The 11,067-nt window shown below is 41.0% G+C and overlaps 1 non-coding gene across 1 annotated transcript; it reads right to left on the reverse strand.

Moving 5' to 3' along the window:
- Nucleotides 1-315: 315 nt before the first annotated feature.
- TRNAA-CGC lies at nucleotides 316-387 on the reverse strand. Its single transcript has one exon. It is a non-coding gene; the product is annotated as a tRNA-Ala (tRNA).
- Between the last annotated feature and the right edge of the window lie 10,680 nt (nucleotides 388-11,067).

Genomic DNA, 11,067 nt, shown 5'->3' on the forward strand with positions numbered 1-11,067 from the left:
GTAAGTTTCTGTCTGACCATTTATATGGGTTTATTAAAAGAAGGTGGATGTTAACAGAAATGTATATGGATCAAATAGAGTAATAAAGATTTGTTGGAAAGGCTATATTTTTATTTTGTATTAATAAAAACTATGTTATTAATACTGAAAGAAGATACTATCACATCATTAGCAATACACATAGTTCATTGAAAAGGGTAGGGTGGTACCTTTAATTTATATGAATATGTAACACTGGTGACGTGTCCTCCTGTGAAGTCATGCTGTCTTAAAAATGAAACTAAAAAACAAATCAGCACCATTAGTTGAAGGACATGGAGATGCCAGGGATTGAACCTGGGGCCTCATGCATGCGAAGCATATGCTCTACCACTGAGCTACATCCCCAGCCCTGGAAAGAGACTGCCAGGCTGATGAATCAGCGCATTGATTTCTCTTAGACAATCTCTCCAGGGAATGAAAGAGCCCTGGATTCTCACAGTTTTGAATTCCCATCACAGAGCAGTCTGAAGCATTCCTGGGGGACCTATAAATTTTGTACCTTCAGTGCAGAATGTCCTGATACTTTATGGCTCACCACCATGCTAGTTTCCCCAGCCTTATTTATAAGGATGATGAAACACCGTCTCACTTCAAAATTTATCTTATTTATACAGTTTCCTACTCATAGATGCAAGAAAATATTTTCGTTATATTCCATAATTTCCCCATTACTTTTATTGCTGTCGTTGTTGTCTAGTTGCTCAGTCGAGTCTGACTTTTTGCGACCCCATGGACTGAAGCTCACCAGGCTTCTATGTCCATGGGATTTCCCAAGCTAGAATAGTGGAGTGAGTGGTCATTTCTTTCTCCAAGGGATTTTCCCGACCCAGGAATCAAACCCATGTCTCCTGCCTTGGCAGGCTGATTCTTTACCACCGAGCCACCTGGGAAGCCCATAGGAAATGAAAAAAGAAACAAATTTCTCCTCTCCTCCTACAGGTTCGTGGCTGGGTACTGCAAATAAGGCTGACAAAGGGCAGATTAACAAGACAAAATCAAAGTTTATCAGCATGCGCACTGGGTTTACATAAGGAAGAAACCCAGTGATGAGGTACTCAGAGGGGTGATTAGAACCTGGGACTGTATAGCACCTTAAAAGGAGCAACATGCTTGTAAAAGACGCAGATAAAGGGGTTCAGGCTTTTAGGGGTGCAGACTATGGGAAGGTAAACATACAGAGGAGACTAATGGAAGATGAGGAGCAGGGAGTAAGGCTTGTTTGTGTAGACTGCTCAGCAGCTGTTCCCCTGGAGAATTGTCATCTCCCTTCCCGTACAGTGGGGGCTGTCTGGGGTCTCTCTACACAGGGAATTTAGGATCTGCTTCCATGCAGGTAGGGGAGTGGGGCAGAGAATTAGCCTTTGTCTACTTTTTCCTCTATTGTCTTTAACTCAGAGTAATCATTACACCAGAGTGGCATAGTTGGGGGTAGAATATTCTAAACCACTTTCATTTCTTTCCTGGGGTGAAGGTGGGAATAGGGGGTTTTGTTATGGGGGAAGTAGCAAAGAAGTAAACAAAGAAGCAGCTCACTTGTTGCAGTGACAGCTCTCTCCTTGGGACAGGGAAAGGTCACTTTGCTGCTCACCCACAGACCTAATAGGGACAGGGAAAGGTCACTCTGCTGCTCACCCACAGACCTAACAGCGCGCCTGAGTTCATGGCACTGCAGTGGTCAGAAGAACCAACACTGCTTTTCTCAGAGACACATTAAGTTCACGTCATAGAGAAGTGCCAGCCCTGGATTTTTGCTCACTGTGATGATCAAGATGAAATTGCTATTTGATAAATAACATTTTTACCATAAAAGGACGAAAAAAATACTAGAAGTAAACCGAAGAGCTGCTCTTTGGTTTCATCTACTTGGTGACCAGAACCCATAATGCTGAACACAGCATATCCTTGATCTGACTACTCACGCAGGACCTTCTAAATATTTAATGAGCTCATCACAGCCTTACAGAAAATCTAATTTCCTAGTTATCACCAGCAGCATATTCTGACTCTGACACTCTCTTGCCCATGAAGATGCAAAGTTTAAAAGCACACCCTTGCCCTCTCTTAACAACATTGGTTGTTCTTGGCTGAAAAGAACAATAAAATCAATCCAATGATATAGGATATAATAATATTAATGAAACTAATAAGAATCAAGTTCCAAAATAATTCAGAATTACCAAGAAAAAAAAGTCACCTCTTTTCTTTTTTAGCTCTGGTTCCAATGAAATGATGGCTTTGGAAAACCTTTATCCTAATATTATCTTTTCTATAATCTTAAATATTTAATTTGAGAAATATATGCTAATATTAATTTAGGAAAATATGAAAGTATAAATAATTTAAATTTTCATCATAATACATCCAAAATATAGGTAATCCCTCTTGAGCAAGTAGTAAATTACATTGGAGCTTTTAAATCTTTTACTTTAATAATGTTGGGTCCTCACACATAAATGAAAACAAAGCTGGTAAAAACAGATGTCAGTGAGGTGCAAATTACTAATCTATACCCAGAACTCAGGCCTGTATTATACTTTAAGATCTACTACTCCACTGACCGGGTCTTCCCCAGGTGGCTCAGTGGTAAAGAATCCACCTGCCAAGTCCTGGGTTCAATCCCTGGGTCAGGAAGATCCCCTGGAGAAAGAAATGATGACCTACTCCAGCATTCTTGCTTATAAAATCCCATGCACAGAAGAGCCTGCCAGGCTAGTCCATGGGGTCGCAAAGAGTCAGACATGACTTGGCGACTAAACAACAGGCACATGGTGAACCACAATATAAATTTCCTAATTAATTTAACATTAAGAAAGCTGAGCAGCGAAGAATCAATGCTTTTGAACTGTGGTGTTGGAGAAGACTCTTGAGAGTCCCTTGGACTGCAAGGAGATCCAACCAGTCCATCCTAAAGGAGATCAGTCCTGAATATTCATTGGAAGGACTGATGCTGAGGCTGAAACTCCAATACTTTGGCCCCCTGATGCAAAGAACTGACTCATTTGAAAAGACCTTGATGCTCAGAAAGATAGAAGGCAGGAGGAGAAGGGGATGACAGAGGATGAGATGGTTGCATGGCATCACCAACTCAATGGACATGAGTTTGGGTAAGCTCCAAAAGTTGATGATGAACAACAGGGAGGCCTGGTGTGCTGCAGTCCATGGTATCACAAAGAGTTGGACACAACTGAGCAACTGAACTGAAGTCTTATTTGATATATTTATTTTTTTGTTTACGTAAAGGTGCTACTTCCCAAAATAGAGTTGCTTTAGAAGTGTTGTTCTCCTTTTGGAAATATAAACTTCCAAAGAAGGTTTAGAAATCTTTTTTCAATTTCATGTTTAGTGGCACAAAATCAGAAAAATAAAATATAAAATATTGAGTAATAATATCAAGATTATGGACCCCCAGAAGTATCATTGTTGTTGATCAGTTGCTAAGTCGTGTCCGATTCTTTGTGGCCCCATGAACTGCCCAAGTTTATGTCCGTTGATTCAGTGATGCCATCCAACCATCTCTTCCCCTGCCACCCTCTTCTCCTTTTGCCTTCAATCTTTCCCAGCATCAGGGTCTTTTCCAATGACTAAAACAACAATAATTTGTTCTGTTTCAAGCCATAAATCTTTGGTAATTTGTTATAGCAACAATAATTAACTAATACACACTGCCACCTCTACTTGATTCTGGGCTGGTAAATGGATTTTTACCAGGGTGCCTGTGATCTCTTTGGAGTGACAGGGAAAAGGGAAAGGGGGACTCTCTCCCTGAGTCTGTTCTCTTATCTACAGAGCTGGAGCCCTGTGGATCTCATCTCTCGTTTCCCTGTGTTATGGATTGAAGTGTATCCCCCAAAATCCATTGTGCAGTACTTAGTCACTCAGTCGTGCCCAACTCTTTGTGACCCCATGGACTGTAGCCCACCAGGCTCCTCCATCCATGGGATTCTCCAGGCAAGAATACAAGAGTGGGTTGCCATGTCCTCTTTCAGAGGATCTTCCCAATCCAGGGATCAAACCCAAGTCTCCCACATTGCAGGTGGATTCTTTACCACCTGAGCCACCAGGAAAGCCCCCAAAATCCATATAGTGAGGTCCTAAATTCTAGAGCCTCAAAATCTGACTTATTTGGAAAGAGGGTCATTGCAGATGTAATTTATTAAGATGAGGTCATCCTGGAGTGGGGTGGGTCCCTGTTCCAATGTGACCAGTGTCCTTATAAAAAGGGGTCATTTGGACACAGACCCACAGGGACCTCCGTGTGAATGTGAAGGCCGGGTGGTGTATCTACCCACCAAGGAAAGTCCATGGTTCTGAGCAAGCCACCAGAAACCAGGGAGAAGGCATGACACAGAGTCTCCCTTACAAACCGGGGAAGGAAGCACATCTATTGACACCCTGATCTTGGCCTTCTGGCCTCCAGAACCATAAGACAACAAACTTCTGTTGTGTTTGTTTGTGTTGCTGTGTTTGGCAGCCCTAGGAAAGCAGGGCACCCTCCCAGACCAGGACTCAGTCTTCTGTCTCTCCGGTGGATTCTCCCAGTTCTGAGGTTAGCCGTCAGAGTCCATTCAACTCTGCACCCTGCCACAGCCTTCCCGGGGCTGTGTTCACGGGGAGTCACCCTCGGAGGACTGCACTTTCTTTTCATCTCAGCAGAAAATGCCCATTTGGATTTTCAGCACGTACAGCTTCCCAGCCAGTAAACACACACGAATGTACTAGTTCTCAGCATTGAATACACAGCTCTTTTAAGGATTGATTACATTTATTATCAATGAAGTTTCCCCCTTATACCCTTTTGCTGTTGTTAATAATTTATCCAGTATTAGAAATGGTTGCATCATCTGTAACTCTCTCATGTTTACTTTTAATTTTTATTGATAATATGAGACAGAATTAGCTGAACTAATAATGGTAAAGTCAGCTAATTCTATCTCATGTCAGTCAAAGTAAGTCCCTGACAGTTACATCAGACCCTATTTCCCCATATCCCCTGATATATGTGAATGTATAAGAACATCAAAAACATACAACCATTGAAATTTTTCTTCCCCAGACACGTCTAGTCTTAAAGGGGATGACAGAGGATGAGATGGTTGGATGGCATCACTGACTCAATGGATGTGAGTTTGAGTAAACTCCAGGCGATGGTGAAGGACAGGGAAGCCTGGTGTGCTTCAGTCCAGGGAGTGTCAGAGTTGGATAAGACTTCACAACTGAGCAGTAACAAAAAGTAAACTAGCAAAACCTCATGACAACAAGCCAAAAGGACCCAAGTGTGGCAAAGGAGACTTCTCACAAAGGCAAACCAGACGCCATAAAAATAATTTGTGTCCACGTTGTATTATGTATGAAAATACTTATGATAAGGTTAAATAGGCAGAGGGATATAAGTAATTCTTTCCAGTTTGTTTTAGTGATAACCATTATATGATTGTGAATTACATGAATTTCCTTCATTTGGATCTAAATAGCCAAAATAAAATTCATTTTCCTTTGCATATATACATTAGAAAGCCAATTCTTGTAATCATAGTTTTGTTTACAACACAAGTGTTATGATATTTTATGATTTAAAAAAATTTTGTTTGGTTCTTATATGTTTTACATAACTAATTCTTTGTCTCTCATCAGCTAAACCTTTTCACATATTTTGCAGACTTTCATCCAAATCTTAGCACTTCTTCAAGGTCTATATTAAGCACCAAATCCTCCATATGTGCTTATCAAACAATTTTAATGAATATTAAAAATAATAATTATATATCTTTAAGTAGTTTACAAATTATTTTCTTATATACTTTATGTTCAATTTTTATTTTTTGAAACATTCTTTTGGTTTGAGTGTGGGCTTCCCTGGTTGCTAAAGAATCCCCCTGCAGTGCAGGAGACTTGGGTTTGATCTCTGGGTCAGGAAGATCCCCTGGGAGAGGGAATGGCTACCCACTCCACTATTTTTCCTGGGAAATCCCATGGACAGAGGAATCTGGTGGGTACAGCCAATGGGGCTGCAAAGAGTTGGACATGACTAACTGACTTTTTAAATTTTGGGATTTGTGGAAAATTATTGAATGCAGAGATGAGGACCTTCATTTTGTCTCTTTTATTTATTTATGATGTAGACAATTTTTAAAGTCTTTATTGAATTTTTTACAATATTATTTCTGTTTTATGTTTTGGTTTTTTGGCCACGAGACATGTGGGATCTTCCCCTGAAGATCTTATCCCCTTATCCCCTGAAGAAGAGAATAACAACCCACTCCAGTATTCTTGCCTGGAGAATTCTATGGACAGATGAGTCCATGGGATTGCAAAGGGCCAGACATGATTGGCTGACTAACACACACACGTGTAGGATCTTAGCTTCCTGACCAAGGATCAAACCCACACCTCCATTGGAAGGCAAAGTCTTAGCCACTGAACCACCAGAGAAATCCCTATTTCATTTCTTTTTCACAATGACTTGAATAGGTGTAAGACACATAGTGGAACATATGCATAATTTTCTAATTAATTATCATATTGATCATATTTATGTATATAGTTTTTAAAGGTGACACAGTAAAATGGAGCTGCTTTTTAAGATTTTTATTTTTAAAAATATAAAAGCCCAAGTGAAGTTACTCAGTCGTGTCCAACTCTTTGTGACCCCATGGACTGTAGCCTACCAGGCTCCTCTGTCCATGGGATTTTCCAGGCAAGAGTACTGGAGTGGGTTGCCATTACCTTCTCCAGGGGATCTTCCTAACCCAGGGATCGAACCTAGGTCTTCCACATTGTAGGCACGTGCTTTTACCATCTGAGCCACCAGGGAAGTCCATAAAATCCCAAAGGAAAGTTAAAATTCCACTTCAAATTTCCTTCTGAAATGGCAACCCACTCCAGTATTCTTGCCTGGGAAATCCCAAGGGCAGAGGACTCTGGTAGGCTACAGTCCATGGGGTTGGGAAGAATAAGACATGTCTGAGTGACTAACTCTTTCTCTCTTTCAAATTTCATATTCCATTGTAGAGTCTAAGAATACTTGATGAACACAAAATATTGGCTCCTAGCATCAAGACTACAGAGATGTTTTGCTACAATTGTCATACATTTACATTTCTTAAAAAGTACTTTTGCATAAAAACTGGCATCTGTTAGTTCATCGAGAAGCGTTTATTGAACATAGAGAAGCAAGAACGTTATACAGCATTTTAGTGTTTTTTTAATATCTATTTATTTGGCTGCATCAGATCTGACTTGCAGCTTGTGGGATCTTTCACTGCGGCAAATGGATTTTCTAGTTGTGGCACATGGGTTTGATTGTTTCGTGCATGTAGGATTTTAGTTCTCATTCCAGGGATTGAATCTGAGGCCCCTGCATTGCAAGGCAGATTCTTAACCACTGAACTACTAGGGGAGTTCCTCATTTTAATATTTTCAACAATAGTTTTCTTGATGTGATACATTTTCCTGTGAGAATAAATGTCAAGCCTCTTCTGTAATTAGCTAGTCTTGATGCATTTGACTGGTGTCACCGTTTTTTTTTTTGAGGTATAGATGCTACTTTGTTTCTTCTTGTGTTTTGTTTGTAAGAACATCATTTTCCTCTCTTAACATGAAATGACATCTCAGAGGATGATTGGTAGGATGGCAGGAATAATCCAACGCTGACATTTCTAGTGTGAAATTGACATCATAATTCTCTAAGTTCACAGATAATTCTGTAGAACTGTTTTTCTACAAATATAGCAATTTTCTGCTTATGTAAGTATACAGAGGCTAAAATGAGCTGAATATAAAAACTATTATTAGCATCACATGAATCACACATATCATCAAAATGTCACTTAGGGGGAAAAAATAAGCAAAGGTTTGTCAAGTGAAAGAGACTGGCAGAAGAAGAGGGAGGAAGCAGTGTCTTGGAAAGAAACTATGATTGTCCCTGGAAAGGAATTTTCTACTTCAGAGTGACTATAATACCATTTGATTGTGTTAATTTTGTCCTCTGGCACAATGAATGATAAATCTACAGTGTTGTCAAAACTTCAACAAACAAAAGCATTAAACAGTTTTTGTTTTTGATGTAATGCAAAATAGGAGGAGGAAAATACAAGGAGGCCAAGGCCATTAAGCCACTGCCTTGAGGGTTTTCTTCAGGCGGAAAAAGGAAAGGTAATAATTTATACCCCATTTTAATTATACTGAAGGGAAGTATTTGACACAGATCTTCCCAGGTGGCACAGTGGGAAAGAATCCACTTGCCAACGTGGGAGGTGGAGTTTTGATCCCTGAGTTAGGAAAAACACCTGGAGAAAAACATGACACCCACTCCAGTATTCTTACCTGGGAAATCCGCGGGACAGAGGAACCTGGCAGTCTACAGTCCATGGGACTGCAAAGAGTTGGCCATGACTGAGCACACGCTTACAGTGCTGGACAACAGGCTTCATAACCGAATGCGGTTGCATCAGAAAAACGCTGTGTGCATCTAAGTGTATCAGGGAAACACCAGGGAGAGATAACAGGTGGGAAAGCCTTGGACTTAAAATCAGAGAACTGCGCGAGTTTTTATGATATCACCCAAGGAGTTGGTTTGACTTCCAAGCCAGACACAACAGGAACCACTGGATTATTCACAACAGCCAAGACATAGAAACAACCTGAAAGTCCAGTGCTGGATGAATGGATAAAGAAAATGTGATATCTATATCTATATGCTGCTGCAGCTAAGTGTCTGACTCTGTGCAACCCCATAGACGGCAGCCCACTAGGCTCCCCTGTCCCTGGGATTCTCCAGGCAAGAACACTGGAGGGGGTTGCCATTTCCTTCTCCAATGCATGAAAGTGAAAAGTGAAAGTGAAGTCGCTCAGTCGTGCCCGACTCTTAGTGACCCCATGGACTGCAGCCTTCCAGGCTCCTCAGTCCATGGGATTTTCCAGGCAATAGTACTGGACTGGGGTGCCATTGCCTTCTTCTAGAGGAGTAGTAATCTCCCTACTATTCTTCTGAAGGACAACAACCATATACAAAAATGAAGAACTATGGGCAGTAGATGAACTTGTGAAAACACAGCCATAGGTCAGATATCTGCATGCCAAGGAGAGGTCCCTCAGAAGTAACCAATCTGCCAACAACTTGATCTTTGCTGTCTGGCCTCTATATAACTATATATATAGATCTACGAACATCTACATATGCCTATATCTATAAATGTATACATCAGAGATCAGATCAGTCGCTCAGTTGTGTCTGACTCTTTGCAACCCCAAGAATCGCAGCACGCCAGGCCTCCCTGTCCATCACCAACTCCCAGAGTTCACTGAGACTCATGTCCATTGAGTCAGTGATGCCATCCAGCCATCTCATCCTCTGTCGTCCCCTTCTCCTCTTGCCCCCAATCCCTCCCAGCATCAGAGTCTTTTCCAATGAGTCAACTCTTCGCATGAGGTGGCCAAAGTACTGGAGTTTCAGCTTTAGCATCATTCCTTCCAAAGAAATCCCAGGGCTGATCTCCTTTAGAATGGACTGGTTGGATCTCCTTGCACTCCAAGGGACTCTCAAGAGTCTTCTCCAACACCACAGTTCAAAAGCATCAATTCCTCGATGCTCAGCCTTCTTCACAGTCCAACTTTCACATCCATACATGACCACAGGAAAAACCATAGCCTTGACTAGACGAACCTTTGTTGGCAAAGTAATGTCTCTGCTTTTGAATATGCTATCTAGGTTGGTCATAACTTTCCTTCCAAGGAGTAAGCGTCTTTTTTTTTTTTTTTAATTTTTTTAAATTAATTTTATTTTATTTTTAAACTTTACATAATTGTATTAGTTTTGCCAAATATCAAAATGAATCCACCACAGGTATACATGTGTTCCCCATCCTGAACCCTCCCCCCTCCTCCCTCCCCATACCATCCCTCTGGGTCGTCCCAGTGCACCAGCCCCAAGCATCCAGTATTGTGCATTGAACCTGGACTGGCATCTCATTTCATACATGATATTTTACATGTTTCAATGCCATTCTCCCAAATCTTCCCACCCTCTCCCTCTCCCACAGAGTCCATAAGACTGTTCTATACATCAGTGTCTCTTTTGCTGTCTCGTATACAGGGTTATCGTTACCATCTTTCTAAATTCCATATATATGCGTTAGTATACTGTATTGGTGTTTTTCCTTCTGGCTTACTTCACTCTGTATAATAGGCTCCAGTTTCATCCACCAGCCATTAAAAAGAATACATTTGAATCAGTTCTAATGAGGTGGATGAAACTGGAGTAAGCGTCTTTTAATTTCATGGCTGCAGTCACAATCTGTAGTGATTTTGGAGCCCAGAAGAATAAAGTCTGACACTGTTTCCACTGTTTCCCCAACTATTTCCCATGAAGTGATGGGACCGGATGCCATGATCTTCGTTTTCTGAATGTTGAGCTTTAAGCCAACTTTTTCACTCTCCACTTTCACTTTCATCAAGAGGCTTTTGAGTTCCTCTTCACTTTCTGCCATAAGGGTGGTGTCATCTGCATATCTGAGCTTATTGATATTTCTCCCTGCAATCTTGATTCCAGCTTGTGTTTCTTCCAGCCCAGCATTTCTCATGATGTACTCTGCATATAAGTTAAATAAGCAGGGTGACAGTATACAGCCTGGATGTACTCCTTTTCCTATTTGGAACCACTCTGTTGTCCCATGTCCAGTTCTAACTGTTGCTTTCTGACCTGCATACAAATTTCTCAAGAGGCAGATCAGGTGATCTGGTATTGCCATCTCTTTCAGAATTTTCCACAGTTGATTGTGATCCACACAGGCAAAGGCTTTGGTATAATCAATAAAGCAGAAATAGATGCTTTTCTGAACTCTCATGCTTTTTCCATGATCCAGCGGATGTTGACAATTTGATCTCTGGTTCCTCTGCTTTTTCTAAAACCAGCTTGAACATCAGGAAGTTCATGGTTCACATATTGCTGAAGCCTGGCTTGGAGAATTTTGAGCATTAATTTACTAGCGTGTGAGATGAGTGCAATTGTGTGGTAGTTTGAGCATTCTT

Source organism: Bison bison, unplaced genomic scaffold, assembly GCF_000754665.1.
Source record: "Bison bison bison isolate TAMUID 2011002044 unplaced genomic scaffold, Bison_UMD1.0 scf7180017864353, whole genome shotgun sequence".
Classification (NCBI taxonomy): Eukaryota; Metazoa; Chordata; class Mammalia; order Artiodactyla; family Bovidae; genus Bison; species Bison bison.